This window comes from Bos grunniens, chromosome 2 (genome assembly GCF_055505025.1).
Source record: "Bos grunniens cultivar Pamir isolate PY7600 chromosome 2, Bosgru_T2T1.0, whole genome shotgun sequence".
NCBI classification, from domain to species: domain Eukaryota; kingdom Metazoa; phylum Chordata; class Mammalia; order Artiodactyla; family Bovidae; genus Bos; species Bos grunniens.
This window is the reverse complement of record NC_141166.1, coordinates 112,657,030-112,675,747: the sequence shown is the minus strand read 5'-3', so window position 1 is coordinate 112,675,747 and position 18,718 is coordinate 112,657,030.

Sequence of the window (18,718 nt, the reverse complement as noted above, 5' to 3'; positions counted from 1 at the left end):
CAGGCAGCTGTTCCCACCTGTCTTTCCAGGTAAAGAGCAAAAGGGGATGTAAGCCATCACCAACACTGAAAATCCCGTGTTGAACTGGAACCAGGACATCGGAGTAGAGGCTCTGGATAGGATTTAAGGCAGCAGAACTCTTTCACTGACCACGGGGACCCCTGTCATCTGGAGCTGAGCACTTTCTTCTTCTGGGAGCAAATAATCTTTGTTCTCAGTGCTGCTTTTAGTTTATCAGATGTAGGAAAATCTTCAGTGTGTCAAAGTTAGAGTGCTTGACCCTTGCTGTTCTAAGATACGTACTGCTTCAGGGCTCCCATCATTCTTCCAGAAAGCTCACAGGACAATATGGAAATTTTGCAAAAAAGGAAAATCCTGGGGCTCACAGAAGACTGAGATGAGGGAATTCATCTTTCCATTTACTCTTTGTGACTGCTGTTACTAAGAATACGCTAAAATTGTTATGTATTTTTCAGGCATTTGGCCAAAGCACCAAGCCATTTTGAGTTTGACTGGAAGGAGAGCTATTCCCTCAAAATCACTACTTTGATAAATATTTTTATTTTATCCCCTTGATGGATTTAATTCAGTCATTTGCTTATTGCATTGAGAGATTCAATGGCAAAGATATTTAATTATGCCTAACCTTTATCCCATTAAGTAGATTAAAAGTCTAAAGCACTGGCTAGCCTCCTGTATAGAGCTGGCTTGTTAGATATGTACATTCAACTGCAGCTTGCAAAAAAAGCAAGAAATTACGTCAGCCTTAAAACAGTACTTATTCAGGATTTGGTTCTATTTTGAGCTGATGCTTGGCTTAATTTTACAAAGCAAGGAAATAATAGGACAGTGAAGGTACTGAATTCATAAATACATTTCTGTTAGCAAGAAAGGCCAAAAAAGTCATCCAATGTAAATTTACCCTCGGCTACTGAGTGATTGCTCTTTCAAGGACTTGGGAAATTGGCAAGACTTCTGGTTCTGTGCCAGCAATGTTCTTAAATGTGGTTTTATAACAGAAAAAAAAAATGCTACACTTAAGAGAGTAGATGCAGGAATCTTATTTGAGTGAGGTCTCTCTCAATGGAGGGCTTCCCTAGTGGCTCAGATGGTAAAGAATCCGCCTGCAATGTGGAAGACCTGGGTTCGATCACTGGGTTAGGAAGATCCCCTGGAGGAGAGCATGGCAACCCACTTCAGTATTCTTGCCTGGAGGATTCCATGGACAGAGAAGCCTGGCGGGCTACAGTCCATGGGGTCACAAAGAGTCAGAAATGGCTGAGCTACTAAACCTCTCAATGGAATCCCTAAAAGGGAGTTGAGGGAAAAATCTACACACTGATGTCTAGTATTTTCTCTACTTGCCTCAGTAAGCTGGTAAGTATCTTGATAAGAAACTTCAATTGTGAATGATGCATATGCCACAATATCTTGATGCATGACAAAGTTTTTCTTGACACTTGATGCTGAGACACAGGAGATGTTATCTGTGCTAAAAAGCATACGAAAAGTCCACACTGGGGAGGGTGTGTGTGTATGTATGTGTGTGCACGCATGTGCACACTAGTATGCTGGTAAATGTTTAACAACCAACCCTCTGAAATAAAAATAAAAAGCCCTAGTGTGTAGCATTTGCCAATTTCTATGATGTAAATACTCCCACCACAGCTGATTTCAAGGTCCCAGTAAGACTTCACTGAACACGGTAGGGAAGAGCACAGTAGCACACTATTATATAATATTCCCAGCACTCAGATACCGTGTGTGTGTGTGTGTGTGCGTGCGTGCTCAGTCATGTCCGACTCTTTGTGGCCCTATGGACTGTACCCTGCCAAGCTCCTCTGTCCATAGGATTTTCCTGGCAAGAACGGGGATCTGGAGATGGGAGTTCGATCCCTGGATCAGGAAGATTCTCTGGAAGAGGAAACGGCAACCCACTCTAGTGTTCTTGTCTGGATAATTCCATGTGGAGATGGCTCACTCTGTAGGTCCCCAGAACTTCACTGTAACTTGACACAGATATAATATATAATCAGGAAGTAACAGACTTTTGAGTATTTATTAGCCAGAGTGTGAACTGTAGACTCCCCAAGAGTTTGGGTGACATTAATGGCAAGCCAAAAATGAAAATATGGGTTCACTTCGGCTGATGTCACCTCACAGCACAGGATTTTAGTACAAACTTTTCAACTAATTACTCATAGAACACTGTTTATCTTTACAGTATCTGGATTTTTAGCAAAGAAAATGTATTTCTGTAAATATCCTTATTGTGTATCAAAGAGCACAGAACAAGGGCTGCTGTCACTCTCATTGGCTGGTTCTTTCATGTCGCGGACTACAGTCACATATTTTTGTTGTTGTTGTAAAACCTTCACATACACCCTTGCTTTGGCAACTGATCCAGTCCTCCTGACCACAGACATGGGTTTATGACCCCGGTCTGCCACGTTAGAGTATTCCATCACTTTGGGAACAATAGTTGGTCCATGGCATCTGTGTTTGACTTCCTGAATCTAGCTGAGACTAGCTTAGTCCCTGGTCTTCTCAGTCCCAGCTACACAAGCTAGTCAATTTCTTTCCTGCCTCTTCCTCATCCTTCTTACTTATGCTGGTTGGTTTCTGTCACTTGCAACCAGGAAGTTGCAACTAATAAAGAGACTGGAACAGGCCAAGAAACCCTCTATTTAAAATTACTGAGATTGAGGATGGATAGAAGGAAGGAAGGAAAGGAGAAAGGAAGGAAAGGAAAGAGGAAAGAAGGGGGAAAACAACAAAAAGATAAATAAGGGAGAATCAAATTTAAATAAAATATTCATGTGTGGGAGGTAGTTGGAAGATCTGCCTAACAGATTCTCAGTAGTATGTGCTGCTTGCATTCTAAGTTTTTCAGTCGTGTTCAACTCTTTTCGACCCTGGACTGTGGTCCACCAGGCTCCTCTGTCCATGGGATTCTCCAAGCAAGAATACTGGAGTGGGTTGCCATGCGCTCCTCCGGGGGAATCTTCCCAATTCAGGGATCAAACCTGCAGTTCCTGTGGCTTCTGCATTGCAGGCGGATTCTTTACTGCTGAGTCACTGAGGAAGCCCTCTTGGCAATATATTTGCGACTAAATCTTTATGAATCCTTACCCCTCCAAAAATCATTAGAAATATTCTTCTGAAACACTCAACCTTTCCAGATATTTTTTCATAAATCCTTTCTTAACGCAAGTTTTGCATGTAAGGAAGCAGGAGCAGAAGAAGTGACTTGTTCATAGTGATTTTATGCAGAGACTAGATAAGAGTACCCATCTAAATATCTCTTAATTCTGCCTTCATCTCCTTCCCATCATTTGCCATGACCTTGAGTTGACTCCTCTTTATTTCCTGCCCAGACTGTGGTCATAGTCTTCTCTCTGTTCTTCTGGGTTCTGATGTCTTCTTTATTCATTCCCTTTTGTATTACTATAGGAACTATCATCCTAAATGGAAATTTAACCATGCAACATATAAATCTAAATGTCTTGATATGGCCCATGACATCCTTGCCTCATTACCTATCATGCCGACCCCACACTCTAGCCAAATTTTCTGTTGTTTTCCAAACACACCAGGCTTTTTCTCATTGATGTTCTCCTGTTCATAATGTTCAAAAGTTTCTGGGATAACTTTTCCTCTTTTCTCTTCTTGAAAAAAAAATACTCAGTTTAGGCGTCATCATGAAACTTTCCTAAAATTTTCCATGGAAAGAGCTTCCTTTCTGCACATTAATAATACTTGAGTTCACATGTTTATGATTGCAATTATTACAACAAAGAGGAATAATTTATACATTTCCCTACTAAGTTGTGTGCTCCTTCAGGAAGGGAACATTTTCCTTTATCATCATTACATTGCACTTTATTTGGTACATTTTGGATGTTTGGCATATTATTTGAATGAATTATTGCATAAATGATCAAATTAATGATCAAATCAGATATTCTCTAAGCACCAATCCCATGAAGTAGATGCTACTATTACAATTTAACCCTGAGGAAATGAAAACTTAGAGGATTGAGTCACCCAAGAAAGTTTACCCAAGAAAGGATGGTGAAACCAGGATTTGACCCAGGCCATCAGACTCCTGCTCTTACTAAACTGCTCACCTAGATGGAAAATCTCCTTTCTGCTCCAGATATTTGGCCATTCCCTTTTTTGTTATCTGGTATCAGAGATCTACACAGCCAGCTTTTATTCTGAAAGCCAATGGACATTCCACGAAAATTCAGTCCACCATCCCTGTTATGCTCTTGCTTGAGCTTGACAGGAAGGTCGGCCTAAGTCCGTCTCTGAGACATCTGGGTGTAGGGCAGAAAAGTGCTTTCCCAGAGGGCTCTGCCCTGAGGGATGAGTAATCTTTTTCTGCCCTTTCAGGGTGGGGCTTTAAGATTTAGAGAGCTAGTCTTAATTAGAGCATTTCCTGGCTGAGTAAATATTAAACTTAAATTCAGCTACGCCTTTGGTTAGCAGGTCAGGGCTTGAGACTTTGCCTCCCATGATTCCCCTCAGGTTCTTCGTTTGAGAGTGGGGGTGGGGAGGAAAGCAGAGAATGCAGCCTAGGAGACAGGGAGACTCCAGGGACGCTGACGAGGCGGAGACCTAGTCAAGCCGCTCAGCAGATCTGTTACTAAACCTCGTACACACAGTTACCATTCCAACTGGTTAAATATTAACCTGTGGTGCTGTTCCTGCCGTTGGCCGTTAATTAGACATTGTTTAAATGAATAATTCTGAGAGTCACCTGCCAGGAAGGCCACCTTGGGTAAAGCAAGGGTTTCTCTATATTCTAAGAAGCCAGACACTTGACAGTCACAAATGAAGAACACAAAAAGGTTTTAAGGGGCAGCAGGGATGTCACTGGACTTAGACCCAGCTTTCTTATTTTAACTGGAACACTGGCCAGAGGACCTAAGTGAAGAGCGCCACACCTGCCAACCGCATGGGCCCATCACCCTGTGCTCCCAGGACCGCGGCAGACTTTGATGACCTGAACATGCTGAGAACTGAGGACACTGGGCAGGGCTGGCTGACCGGGCCCTTTAATGAGCTGCTATTACTGCAGGAGCTGTTGTGTGAACTGATTTAGATCTCTTAGGAAGCGTGGGGTCTAACACAGAAGGGGTAGAGGCTGTGAAAAGTAGAGAGTAAGGGACTGAGCCCAAGGGCACACCCCGGCCTGGCTGGTCAAGGAGGCTGGTATTCGGAGTACAGGGAGTGAGACTCCTGGCCAGTGTCCCTGCATCCTTCTGGAAACAGTACCTTGTTTTTACCCTAGTGAACTACCGTCTGTCCTCGGTCAATCAAGGTGCCTTGCTCACCCCCAGCCACGGACAGGTCTCTCACTCAAGCTGGGTTATTTATATGTTTTCTCTCCGGAATCTGACTTTTGAACAAAGTGACAAAATGACGCTAGAGTTGCTTTCTCCTACTAAGATAGCAGCCATCAGTTCTGCTGCTTGGGGCACGCTTCTGCTCTAACTTCACAATTTCTGCATGTTCCAAGTCTACTTTTTTAACTTTCCTTTCTGTTCTGGGAGTTACTCCACAGTCATCACATAAATGCCTTTTCTGTTTTTTAGTCCAAATTTGTTTCTCTTGCTTGACAAATAAAAAACAGAGTTGATACACTATGGAAATATATACACCTTTAGATTCAGAGAAGAAAATGGCAACCCACTCCAGTATTCCTGCCTGGAGAATCTCATGGACAGAGGAGCCTGGCGGGCTCCATGGGGTTGCAAAAGAGTCAGACATGACTAAGCGACTGAGCACACACACGTATATATCCCCAGTATGAATGGATTACCCATGCCCCGGCCAAACTTAATTTTGGATCAAGTTGGATAAATCTCAAATCATTCTAGTTAACAGACATTTTAATATCCAAAAAATACACTTTAATTACCTCACAATGATCTCCAGTAGGTAAAAGAAGTTATAAGATCAGTTGTCATAAGTGAACAAAAATACATAAAATTTGGCCACAGGGAGATTTCTGGATCCTTTGACATTCAAATGAACATAGACTCATGTTTATGCATCACTAGAGTCTATAGCTACAGTTTTATTTCAGTCCTGGAATATTGATAATAGTCATAGGTCAATTTATGAGGTTTTATAATAAATTTTTTCCCAGACCAAGCAATACCTCAGTCACAGTCCTTACTCATCAGTCATCCCTATAAAAAAGAAAGCAATGAAGTCGGGACCAGGCCTGCCCAGTTAATTAAGTCCTGAATTGCCTCACAGGGTAACCTTCCCAGCAGAGCTCTAGGCAATATAACCTGGGGGTAAGGAGAACAGAAATTCCATTTCCCACTGAGTCACTTAGCACAGCATCTTGAGTAACTTACTCAACCACCCTGGGTTCCACTTACCTGAGAGACAGAATGAGGATGAGGAAATGAGAATACCAAGCACATACATAATTTGAAAGAATGAAGGAGAGACTAGTGACACTATGACAAAAGATTAAAAGAAGCCACAGTAACCTCTTCCGTCAGGGTTATACACAATCAGAAATGTAAATATGCCTCATATGAGTATTCACCCTTTCTACAAACCTTTCTCTCCACAGAGACAATTAAGATTTTCATTACTCAAAAGACAGAAGGCTGAGATTTTAACAACTTCATTTCATTGGTTCAGACACTTATTCATCCACATTTTAACATTTCTGAAATCTGGATGTGTCTTACAATTCTTATTTTCACATCACTGAAGTAGGTATGCATCTTATAATTCATGGCATCTTAAATTTACTGACACAGCATTTCTTTTTTTGCTTATACAGATAGATCTACATAGACTTAACTCCTTCCAGTGAATGGCTTGCTGAAGGGATTGTGGTGGCCCTGCTGGCTTTGGAACCTTGAACTTCTGTAAGAGGTTGACATTCAGAGATAACCAGAAGCACCCCTTATCCACTAGCACAGATTCATTTAGGACAGAGTTTGACTGGTGGGTGCTTTAATAAGAAGACACACAGAACTCTGTGAGACCATCTAGCTGAATGGGGGTTGGAGGAAAGCTGTCAGGAAGACTTTGTGGGAGAAGTGATATCTTTGCTGAGAATGAAAGAGAGGGTCAGAGTCATCTAGAACAAAGCTACTCAAAGTATCTGCTAAGTCTATATGTTAACAGTCTTCCCTGGGTAGTTACAGAAATTGAGAAGTAAACATTTAGAAACTTTTATAACATTTGGGAAAAGTCATTTTATGTCTGTTGAATCTAATTATTAAAAATTGGGGAGTGTACTTTGTTCTAAAAATTTGTTTTCCTGGTAATTAATTTTATTGTATTTTATTTAAAATATCAGTCAGGACAGATTGGAAATTTAAAGAAACAAAGCTAAAAACCACCTGGCTTTTCCTTATGGATCTTGGAGGAACACTGTGTTCAAGGAAGCGATGAGGAAAGACTTCAGAGACGTAAGCAGCATTTGTGAAATTCTGGATAAGAGAGAGGTTGAGATTAAGAGAGCGAGGTGGGCGCAAGGGATGACCATTTGTGTAAAATTTCACATGAGGGTTAAGAAAATGTAAAAATACAGACCAACAAAAATGTTACAAGCTGGTAGTATCTACATGGTAGTATTTCAAAGAATTTTCATAGCCTTAATTTTAAACTTCTTCACTACTACAGAGCATCCTGTGGTGGACATGCTTTGATTTTACCTATGCAGCATCTGTTCTCCTTCCAGGGGGTGTAGGACTTAGACTAGACCAGTGGGCCTCCCTCCCTGGGACTTGCAAGAACAGAAGTACAGCAATATCAGCCCCCAAGAAGCCCGCCCACTTTGTTCTGTTCCCTCAGGAGCTGCAGAACTGTCAGAGGGGAACCAGCTGGTAGTACTATCTGAAAGCCGGGTTCTGAGAATTTCTTCCAAATGCTTTGAGGATGCATTGAGAGCGAGCATGTTTTTCTACCTATCTTCCTGGCTTAGCTGCCAAGCATTTTATATCACGGGGGAAGCTTTACAGAAAATTCACATGAAGAGTGAACTTTTATGTAGAAAACAATGTGCTTATGTGAAGTGTGAGTGTGAAGGTCGCTCAGTCATGTCCGACTCTGTGACCCCATGGACTGTAGCCCACCAGGTTCTTCTGTCCATGGAATTTTCCATACAAATATACTTGAGTGGGTTGCTGTTTCCTTCTCCAGGGGATCTTCCCAACTCAGGGATAGAACCCAAGTCTCCCACATTGCAGGCAGATTCTTTACTGTCTGAGCCACCAGGGAAGCCCAAACATACTGGAGTGGGTCACCTATCCCTTCTCCAGGGGATCCTCCTGACCCAGGAATCAAACCGGGGTCTCCTGCACTGCAGGTGGATTCTTTACCAGCGGAGCTACCAGGGAAGCCCAAAGCACTTATAAGGAGCTTTGATTTTCCCTGTTTACTTACTTTGGCTGGCTTGGTGTACTGAAGGTTGGGTAGTTTTATAAGATTTCGAGAAGATGAGTTCAGGAATCCCAAGTGAAGATCGCATCTGGACTTCTTGCTGATGGTTTCAGATGTGAGACATCTGATTTACCAGACACTAAGTGAAGCAGACACATCACAACACCTGCCTGATCCAATTCTTTCAGCGTAGGGTCATCTGGGACTGGATTCTGTTGACGCCACATAGATTTCATCTCCCTATAAAACTCTCTCCCCTGGAGAACACTTAAAAGGAATAAAGATCAGGAAGCCACCTAAAATAGGGACTCCAGCTTCCACTAGCCAGGCCTGGGAGAGGGAGCAAGCAGAGAGAGTCCAAAACAGAGAAAGCCCATACTATTGGACTTATCAGGAGACGGGACTGTTTACCTGGGCAATGGAATAGAGCGTCAGTCCATCCAGCTATTTGGGACATGATTCCCATACAACGAGTCCCTTTTCAACAGGGTGTAATATGTTTCTACTGCCCAAGAATTAAGGTGTTGAAAATTATAACCCCCATTTCTTAGTTTAGGGATATTCTTTCAGTATCATTTAGTTTCTGCATCACAACAGGAGCTACAGAGCTGGGGAGCAATATCTACATGCTTCCCAGAGTGGAAGCACATATCCACTTCCAGGTTCCTAGGGGGAACATCAGAATGGAGAAAGTGCCCACCATTAACTCTTATGACTTGTAAAACTGAAGCCTCAGTTCTAATTTTCTGTTAGAATCATAAAGAGGGCTTCCCTGGTGGCTCAGTGCTAAAGAATCTGCCTGCAATGTAGGAGACCCTGGTTTGACCCCTGGGTTGGGAAGATCCCCTGAAGAAGGGAATGGCAACCCACTCCAGTATCCTTGCCAGAAAAATTCCATGGACAGAGAAACGTGGTGGGCTACAGTCTGTGGGGTCACAAAGAGTCAGACATGACTAAGCACGATGATAGAGAATCATAAAGATCTGTCAGGATAGAAAACAAAATCAAGTAATTGTTCAGTGAAAGAGTGCTAAATGATCAAGTGAGTCTCCCATAGTCCTGTTAGTTTCATCCAGAAAATAAATATGTCTTAAAAACATTGCCTGAGATCGTTATAAGAAATAACAAAAGTAACTTACAGGCCCTAGATGAGAAACTCCTTAAAACATGCTGATGAAATGAAGATATGTCCTTCCTCCCAAGGAAAGGAGCTTTAGGAGGACATTCCTTCATTCAGTCATTGTACAAATGATTATTTAGTATATACTGTGTTTCAGGGACCAATTAAGTGAGGAGAATACAGCAGTGAACAAAAAAGACAAAAACCTCTGCCCTCAGGGAGCCTATATTCTAGGGGAGAAAGAGATAATGAACAAATAAGTAAAAGTGCAGAGAAAATGAAGGTGCCGACAAATAACAAATGTTGGTGACAATGTGGAGAAAAGGGAACCCTCATACACTGGGAGGGGGATAATCGGTGCATCCACTGTGGAAAACAGCACAGAGGTTTCTCAGAAAACTAAAGACAGAACTACCATGAAAGTGAAGCGAAAGTGTTAGTCGCTCAGTCATGTCCGACTTTTTGTAGCCCCATGGACTATAGCCTGCCAGGCTCTCTGTCCGTGGAATTCCCCAGGCAAGAATTCTGGAGTGGGTAGCCAATCCCTTCTCTAGGGGCTCTTCCTGACCCAGGGATTGAACCTGGGTCTCTAGAACTACCACATGACCCAATAAATCCACTCCTGGGTATACACCCCAAAAGCCCCTACTAACTCAAAAAGGTACGTGCACCCCAATGTTCATAGTGGCATTATTTACAATAGCCAAGACACAGAAGAAATGTAAGTGTCCATCAACAGATGAATGGATAAAGAAGATGAGGTACATATAAACAACAGAATACTATATTTAGCCATTGAAAATGCAATTTTGCCATTTGTGGCATCATAGATGGACTTGGAAGAGATTATGCTAAGTGAAACAAGTCAGAGAAAGACAAATAAGATATGATGTCTCTGATATGTAGAATCTAAAAAATACAGCAAACTAGTGAATATAACAACAACAAAAAAACAGATTCACAGATATAGAGAACAGATCAGAGCTTACCAGTGGGGAGAGGGGTGGTTGGGGCAATATAGGAGTAGAGGGAAAACAGGTTATTATGGAGTTAAATGAAATCATGTTGTATGAAACTGTTGAAAATTATAAAGTCCTATAGAATTTTAAGAATCATTTTTTTTTTAAATGCCACCATCTAGGTGGTGCTGTTAAAGTCTCTGCAACTAGAGAATATTGTGCTTAGTGAAATAAGTCAGATAAAGACAAATTCTGAATAGTGTCAGTTATTTGTGGAATCTAAAAAACAATACAAATGAATGTATATGCAAAACACACAGACTCAGATATCTGGTTATCAAAGGAAGAGGGAATGGAGGAGAAGCAAAATTACAAGTATGGGATTAAGAGATACAGTCTACTATGTGTAAAATACAAGCAACAAGGAAATACTGTATAGCACAAGGAATTATAGCCATTATCTTATAGTAACTTTCAATGGAGTATAATGTAAAAATACTAAATCACAATGCTGTACACCTGAAACTAATATTGTAAATCAACTACAATTTTTTTTTTGAAATGGAGGTGCCAGGGACTTAGGAAGTATGGAACTCTCTGTGGCAGTGACATTTGAACAAAGACCTAAGAACATGATGGAATAAACATATAGCAGCTGGGAGAGAACGTCTCAAAGAACGAGTCTGGAAAATCAACATCAATATTTAATCAAGTCCAAGATGACCCTTTAGGTGTGAATCTCACAAACTTCCCTGGTGGTTCAGCAGTAAAGAATCCACATGCAATGCCGGAGATGCGGGCTCGGTCCCTGGGTCAGAAAGATCCCCTGGAGAAGGAAATGACAACCCACCCCAGTATTCTTGTCTGGGAAATCCCACGGACAGAGGAGCTTGGCAGGCTACAGTTGACGGGGTCACAAGAGTTGGACACGACTTAGCGACTAAACCACCACAGCACCCTCACAAACTCTGTGACAGACATTCATGTCTCTTCTCCATGCTCAGAGGCAGATAGCCCTGGAAGGCAGAGACTGGACTGTGTGGGGTAGATCTCACTCTGCTGTCTCTAGGTTCATACTGGCCACACGTGTCTTCACCAAGTTCCAACCCCGTGTGCCCCTCTCTGCCCCACTCTTGCTTCCATCTCATTCCTCTTTTTTTGTTTTAAGCAGCAAGGACAGATTTTAATTACTAATATACTATCACAACAGGAAAAAGAGTCCCATGTGAACTGAGCCGAACAACTGCAGAAGTGACTGGGGTTTTTTTTCTTTTCTGTTGAGATATAATCCCTCTTTCTTTTTAAAGAAAAGCCACAGCCAACCTTTAATTGTTGCTTTTGGGTGGAAAAGTGATACTTTGGATCAGGGAAGGGAAAAGTTTTAAACAGAATGCACAAAGTTGAGAGCTTCTGAACATACTGTCTTCAAGTAATCTCTTGAGATCTATTAACTGAATAGACAGAAAGGAAATTAGGGTTGGGAAGGTGGAGTTGGATGCAGTGTCCCATGTCTTTTTATATATTCTAGATGGACTAGCTTGGCTAGTAAAAGTCAAATGCTGTAAGGTTATTGCCTTTCAAGTCAGTCCTAAGAAAACACACTGTCAGAAGTGGTGTGTTCCAGATGTGGTAGACAAGAGGGAGAAGCTAGGGATGGGCGGCTCTATTTTCTGGATTCTGACCTGTTTGTAATCTGTTGTTACGGGTTCTTCAGATTTGAATAAGTCTCTGGGCTCAGCACTGTGAATCACAGGTTTCTAGGTTCCCCTAGGGAAATAGCCTTATTTCTTGTGATGCTATTTGCCTAGTAATTTATAATTTTATTTGTTCTAGTAAGCAGCTGAAGTTCAGCACGTTCTTATTCATTTTGTACAATAGGCACTAAATGACTCTGAATGCCAAGCACCTAATCAGCTTAAGAAAACCTTCATGCTGGCCAAAAGTTTGTGCTTTTCTGATATGCTGAATTTACCCATGATCGAATCTAAATGAGAAAGTCAGTTCTTTCTTGTCTAACTTATCTCAGGGAATGAGGTGAAGCAGCCCAAGGCTTTCAGGAAGGTCCTTCCTCATATGAGGTCTTATCAGATGTCTTTTATACTGGGGCTGAGAGTAGGGAGAAAAGGGGAAATTACAGAGGCTTAAAATGAAAATCCACTTTAGAGATCAGCTGACTCATGGTCAAATTTTGTTGTTGTTGCTGTTTAGCAGCAAAATTATATTTTGTTAAGCCAAAGCTGAGCTCAGTTCTCAAGCAGGCTGGATGCAGACTGCAGCAGAATCACCATCTATACTGACTCTGCTGCTGCCAAGTTGCTTCAGTTGTGTCCGACTCTGTGCAACCCCATAGACGGCAGCCCACCAGGCTCTGCTGTCCTTGGGATTCTCCAGGCAAGAACACTGGAGTGGATTACCATTTCCTTCTCCAATGCATGAAAGTGAAAAGTGAAAGTGAAGTCACTCAGTCGTGTCCGACTCTTAGCGACCCCATGGACTGCAGCCTACCAGGCTCCTCCGTCCATGGGATTTTCCAGGCAAGAGTACTGGAGTGGGGTGCCGTTGACTCTACTGAGGTGCTAAACCTTTAGTCACCTTCCAGAGGAAAGTCAGATTCTAACTCCAAACTGTTGAATTCAGGTAACCAGATCACCTGGGACTGGCTTAAGTAGCTTCAACTCTTGTCCTGATCATACCTTGAGGTTGCACTCAGCAATTTGTCATGTCAGAAAAAATAGATCCAAGGCCACAAACATTAGTGACATCAATATTTCAATGAAGATTTCACAAGAAGATAAAAAAAGATTTCCATCTTATACCACACACTGAAACCTTCATGAAATTCTTTTTTAAACAATTATAATTTTTCTCAAAAATTCTCTCAATAAGTCACCAGTTCACTTTCCTTTCACTTTCTCTTTCCCAATATAGCTTCTCCAGAGGAAATCAGTTCTGATACTCTGTTTGCATATTCCACTTAGCAAAATAAACTCACAGTGATATAGTCATATGATGAAATATTACTCAGTCATTAAAAAAAGAATGAAATACTGATACATACTACAACATGGATAAATCTTGAAAACATTATGCTGAGTGGAAAAAAAAAAACCAAACAAACAGACATGAAAGTCCACCAATGGTATGGTTCCACTTATATAGAATATACAGAATAGGTAGATCCATAGAGACAGAAAGCGGATTGGTGGTTGCCAGCAGCTGAGGGAAGAGGGGAATGATCACTTAATAAATAGGAGTCTTCCTTTTAAGGTGAAAGTGTGTTGGAACTAGATAGAGGTGGTGGCTGTACAACACTGTGAATGCACTAAGTACTCTTGAATTGTTCAATTTAATATGGTTAATTTTATGTTATATGAACTGCATCTCAATAAAAATAACTAAATAAAATCATGGCAGTCAGTTCCCCCAATACTTGTTCACCAAACAGCTCTAGTACTCAACCCTGTCTCTTGTCTCCCCACTCAAGATTTTAATTTATGAAACCATAGTCTCAACAAAACTGGTGAGCTGAGACTTCCCAGTGACTAAGAAAATAAGATTTTGTTTCTCCCATTCACCCAAGAAAGTATCCTAGACAGAGGATGTCTACACAGAGTAGGCTCTATTGAAACCCCCTTGGGCTGGACCATGAGGCTCTAAGGGATTTGCCCAGATCTAGGAAAGGAAGTGAGGAATGAGCCAGTCCACACTAGGATAAGTCCCTTCTGTGAAGAAGCCATGAATCGAGCCTCAGGATTGGAGAACTGGGCTTATCTTGAGCCATCAGCTCAGCCAAGGGCTCCCACCATGATGGGCGAGGTAGTGAGAGAAAGGTCTGGAATGGGCCACTAAGCCACACCTCAGCCAAACCAGTTTAGGGGCAGCCTTCCTATATTAAAATCACAATAGGTATTCTACACACTCATCTGTTTCTATGATTTTGTGTTTTGCTTTATCTTATTTTGCTCCTTAAAAAGTTTCTTCTGAAAATTTTTAATGTTTGTCTCAGATTTATGTCATACTGCCTACCTTTGGCTATTTTACTGCTGGTGACAGATTCCACAGAGCAGCTGGCACTGTTCCATTCCTTGATCAGAATGTATGAAGGGCACTGGTGGTAGTGAAAAGTGCTAATAACACCAGCTCAGATTGTATAGCACGTTCCCATATGTTATCACATTTAACCCTACAACACTTTAAAACAAATATTATTGTTTTCTTATCCAACATATATAAACAGCTCATACAACTCAACATCAAAAAGTCAAACAATCCAATTTAAAAATGGGAAGAAGAGCTGAACAGATATTTTTCCAAAGAGGCAGATGGTCAACAGGTGCATGAAAAGATGCTCAACATCACTAATTATCAGGAAAATTAAAATCAAAACCACATGAGACATCACCTCACACCTTCAGAATGGCTATTATCAGAAAGAACACAAATAACAAATGTTGCCAAGGATGTGGAGAAAAGGGAACCCTTGCACACTGTTGGTGGGAATGTACATTGGTACAGCCACTAAGGAAAACAGAATAGAGGTTTCTCAGAAAACTAAAAATAGAACTACCATGTGAAGTGAAGTCACTCAGTCGTGTCCGACTCTTTGCGACCCCGTGGACTGTAGCCTACCATGCTCCTCCATCCATGGGATTTTCCAGGCAAGAGTACTGGAGTGGGGTGCCACATGACCCAGTAATTCTACTCTACGTTATATACCAAAAAAAACCATAAACACTAATTCAAAAAGATATATGCACCCCAACATTCATAGCAGCATTATTTACAATTGCCAAGGTATGGAAGCAACCAACCTAAGTGTCCATCAACAGATGAATGGATAAAGAAGATATATTAAATACACACACATATGCAATGGAATACTACTCAGTCATAGAAAAGAACAAAATTTTGCCATCTGCAGCAACATGAATGGATTTGAAGGCTATTCTGAAGGAGAGCAGCCCTGGGATTTCTTTAAAAGGAATGATGCTAAAGCTGAAACTCCAGTACTTTGACCACCTCATGTGAAGAGTTGACTCATTGGAAAAGACTCTGATGCTGGGAGGGATTGGGGGCAGGAGGAGAAGGGGACGACAGAGGATGAGATGGTTGGATGGTATCACTGACTCGATGGACATGAGTCTGAGTGAACTCCGGGAGTTGGTGATGGACAGGGAGTCCTGGCGTGCTACGATTCATGGGGTGGCAAAGAGTCGGACACGACTGAGCGACTGAACTGAACTAAACTGAATGCTAAGTGAAATAAGTCAGACAAAGACAAATACTCTATGATATCCTGGATATGTAGAATCCTAAAAAATGCAACAAACTGGTGAATATAACAAAAAGAAACAGATTCATAGATACAGAGAATAAACTAGTAATTACCAGTGGCAGGATGGAAGCAATATAAAGGTGGGGGAGTGGAATGTTCAAACTATTAAGTTTGACTATAAGGATGTATTATACAACACAAGGAATATTGCCAACATTTTGTAATAACTGAAATGGAATGTAACCTTTAAAAACTGTATAAAGATATACATGGAAGAAAAACAAGTAACTTAAAAAATAGGAAAGAAGAAGAAGACATTAATAGTATGCTCTGTGCTTTGGGCAAGCAGGCCTCTCAGATAGTTAGATGTATACTTCAGGAAGAATTTTAGTGAACCTAGATTCTTGCCTCTTCCCATACATAGAAAGAAACTAAAATCATTAACTTGAGATATCCTTGTGACTAGCAGTAATCTTTAACCATGAGCTATGCTTGACTGCACATACTCCCTAGCCAAAAAAAAAAAAAATCCACATATAAACTGGCTTCTCACCTCCCTCTTTTGAATAGTTCTCTCAGAGCTATGCAGAGGCTGTTTCCCAGATTGTAGTTTCCAATACAACCCCGACTAAAACTCACAGCAAAAAATAAACCAATTACCAATTTATACATAAAAATTATTCTCATTTTAGAAATGAGGAAAATAAATTTAGATTTATAGAAATAAAACAACCCATACATGTTAGGTAAAATCAAGGGACACTGGGTTTGATAATGAGGTGAAACATCAAAGGAGGTGTTATGAACTGATTCGTGTCCCCACCAAAAAGAGATACGTGGAAGTCTTAACCTCAAGTACCTTATTTCGGAGATAGGGTCTTTACAAAGGTAATCAAGTTAAAGCGAGATCATTAAGGTAGCCCTAACCCAATATGACTGGTGTCCTTATGAAAAGGAAAAAACTGGTCAGAGACAAATACTCATAGAGAGTAGACATATAAAATGACAACCATCTAAAAGCCAAAGAGAGAAACCTGGAACTAATCCTTCTTTCACAGCCCATGGGAGAAACTGACCCTGTGAATACCATGATTTCAGATTTGAGACAATAAAATTTCTGTTGTTTAAGCCACTCAGTCTGTGGTACTTTGTTATGGAAACAAGCCAACACATGAGGGAAGGAATTATGGGGAAGTGTGGATGTGGGCTCCTGGCTAATGAGAACATCACTAAAGAAACTTCACAGTATACCAGTCACTCCATCCAGCTTTGAGCATTAGCTCATTGAGAGTTTGGAGTTTCCAGGTAAATGAAAGAGTCACTGCCCTGGAAGCAGACTCCAGTATAAGCGGCCCTGGAAGTCAGCTTCTACCTGGAAAATGCTGAACATTATGGGCACTAGAATACAGATACCAGATACAGAAAGAAGGGTACTGGTAGGGGTGGCCAGCATGAGAATGCATCTTGCCCCCTTCCTTGTGCTTCCCCCCATCCCTCACTCTATCTGGAGTCACTTTCCAAATAAGCTAGCATGAACTTAGCTGCTCTTAGTTGAGCTGTGTTATACATATAAAAACAGCACCACATTTCAAAGTTTGAAAAAAGAACATAAAGTACCTTCTCATATTTGTTTCCTAGTACCACTGTAACAAATTACCACAGATTTGGTGGATTAAAACAACATAAACTTACTCTCTCACAGCTCTGGAGCCAGAAATCTGAAATCTAGGTATTCACAGAGCCACACTCCCTTAGAAGGCTCAAGCATTCCTTGGCTTGTGGCTCCACCCCTGATCTCTGCTTCTGGAGTCCACAGCTTTCTCCTCTGTGGCTGTGTTTTCTCCTCCTCTGTAAGACATTTGTCATTAGATTAAGGGCCCACCCAGACATTTTAAATGATGCTATTTCAAGATCCTTGATTTAATTACATCTGCAAAGATCCTTTTTCCAGATAAGGTCACATCCTCGGGTCCCAAGGATTAGGATGTGAACCGAACTTTTGGGTAACCACCTTACCACCCACTACACTCCTTCATTTTTACATTAGTAACATGGTGCATTAATTTGCTAGGGCTGCCACAAGAAAATATCACAGACTAGGTGGCTTAACAGAGAAGGCAATGGCAACCCACTCCAGTACTCTTGCCTGGAAAATCCCATGGACAGAGGAGCCTGGTAGGCTGCAGTCCATGGGGTCGCTAAGAGTCACGACTGAGCAACTTCACTTTCACTTTTCACTTTCATGCATTGGAGAAGGAAATGGCAGGCAACCCACTCCAGTGTTCTTGCCTGGAGAATCCCAGGGATGGGGGAGCCTGGTGGGCTGCCATCTCTGGGGTAGTACAGAGTCAGACACGACTGAGGCGACTTAGCAGCAGCAGCAGCAGGTGGCTTAAACAACAGAGATTTATTTTCTTATAGTTCTGGAGGCTAGAGGTTGAGGATCAAAGTTCCAACAGAGTTTGTTTCCTCTGAGGCTTCTTGCTTTGGTTCACAGATGGTTGCCCTCTTGCCAACTCTACACATGATCTTTTCTCTGTGCACATACAACTCCTGACATCTCTGTTGGGTGTGCAAATCCCTTCTTTTCATAAGGACAACAGTCAGGTGTCCTTGATCACCCACCTTGATAATTAGGCCCACTTTGATGACCTCATTTTACCTTGATTACCTCTATAAAGACCCTATCTCCAAATACAGTCAATTCTGAGGTTAGGGTTTCAACATGAATTTGGGGGAACACAATTCAGCCCATAATATATGATGAAATAATATTTTGGTTGCTTTGGGTTAAATAAAATATAGTCCAAAAATTTAATTTAAGAGGAAGTGTGGGGAACAACTTGGACCAACTTCGACTCCTCGCAGATTTGCCCAGGGTCTGCCTTTGTCTCCTCATGCCGTACCGTCCTCCATCAACCCTGGCCAGAACAAGGG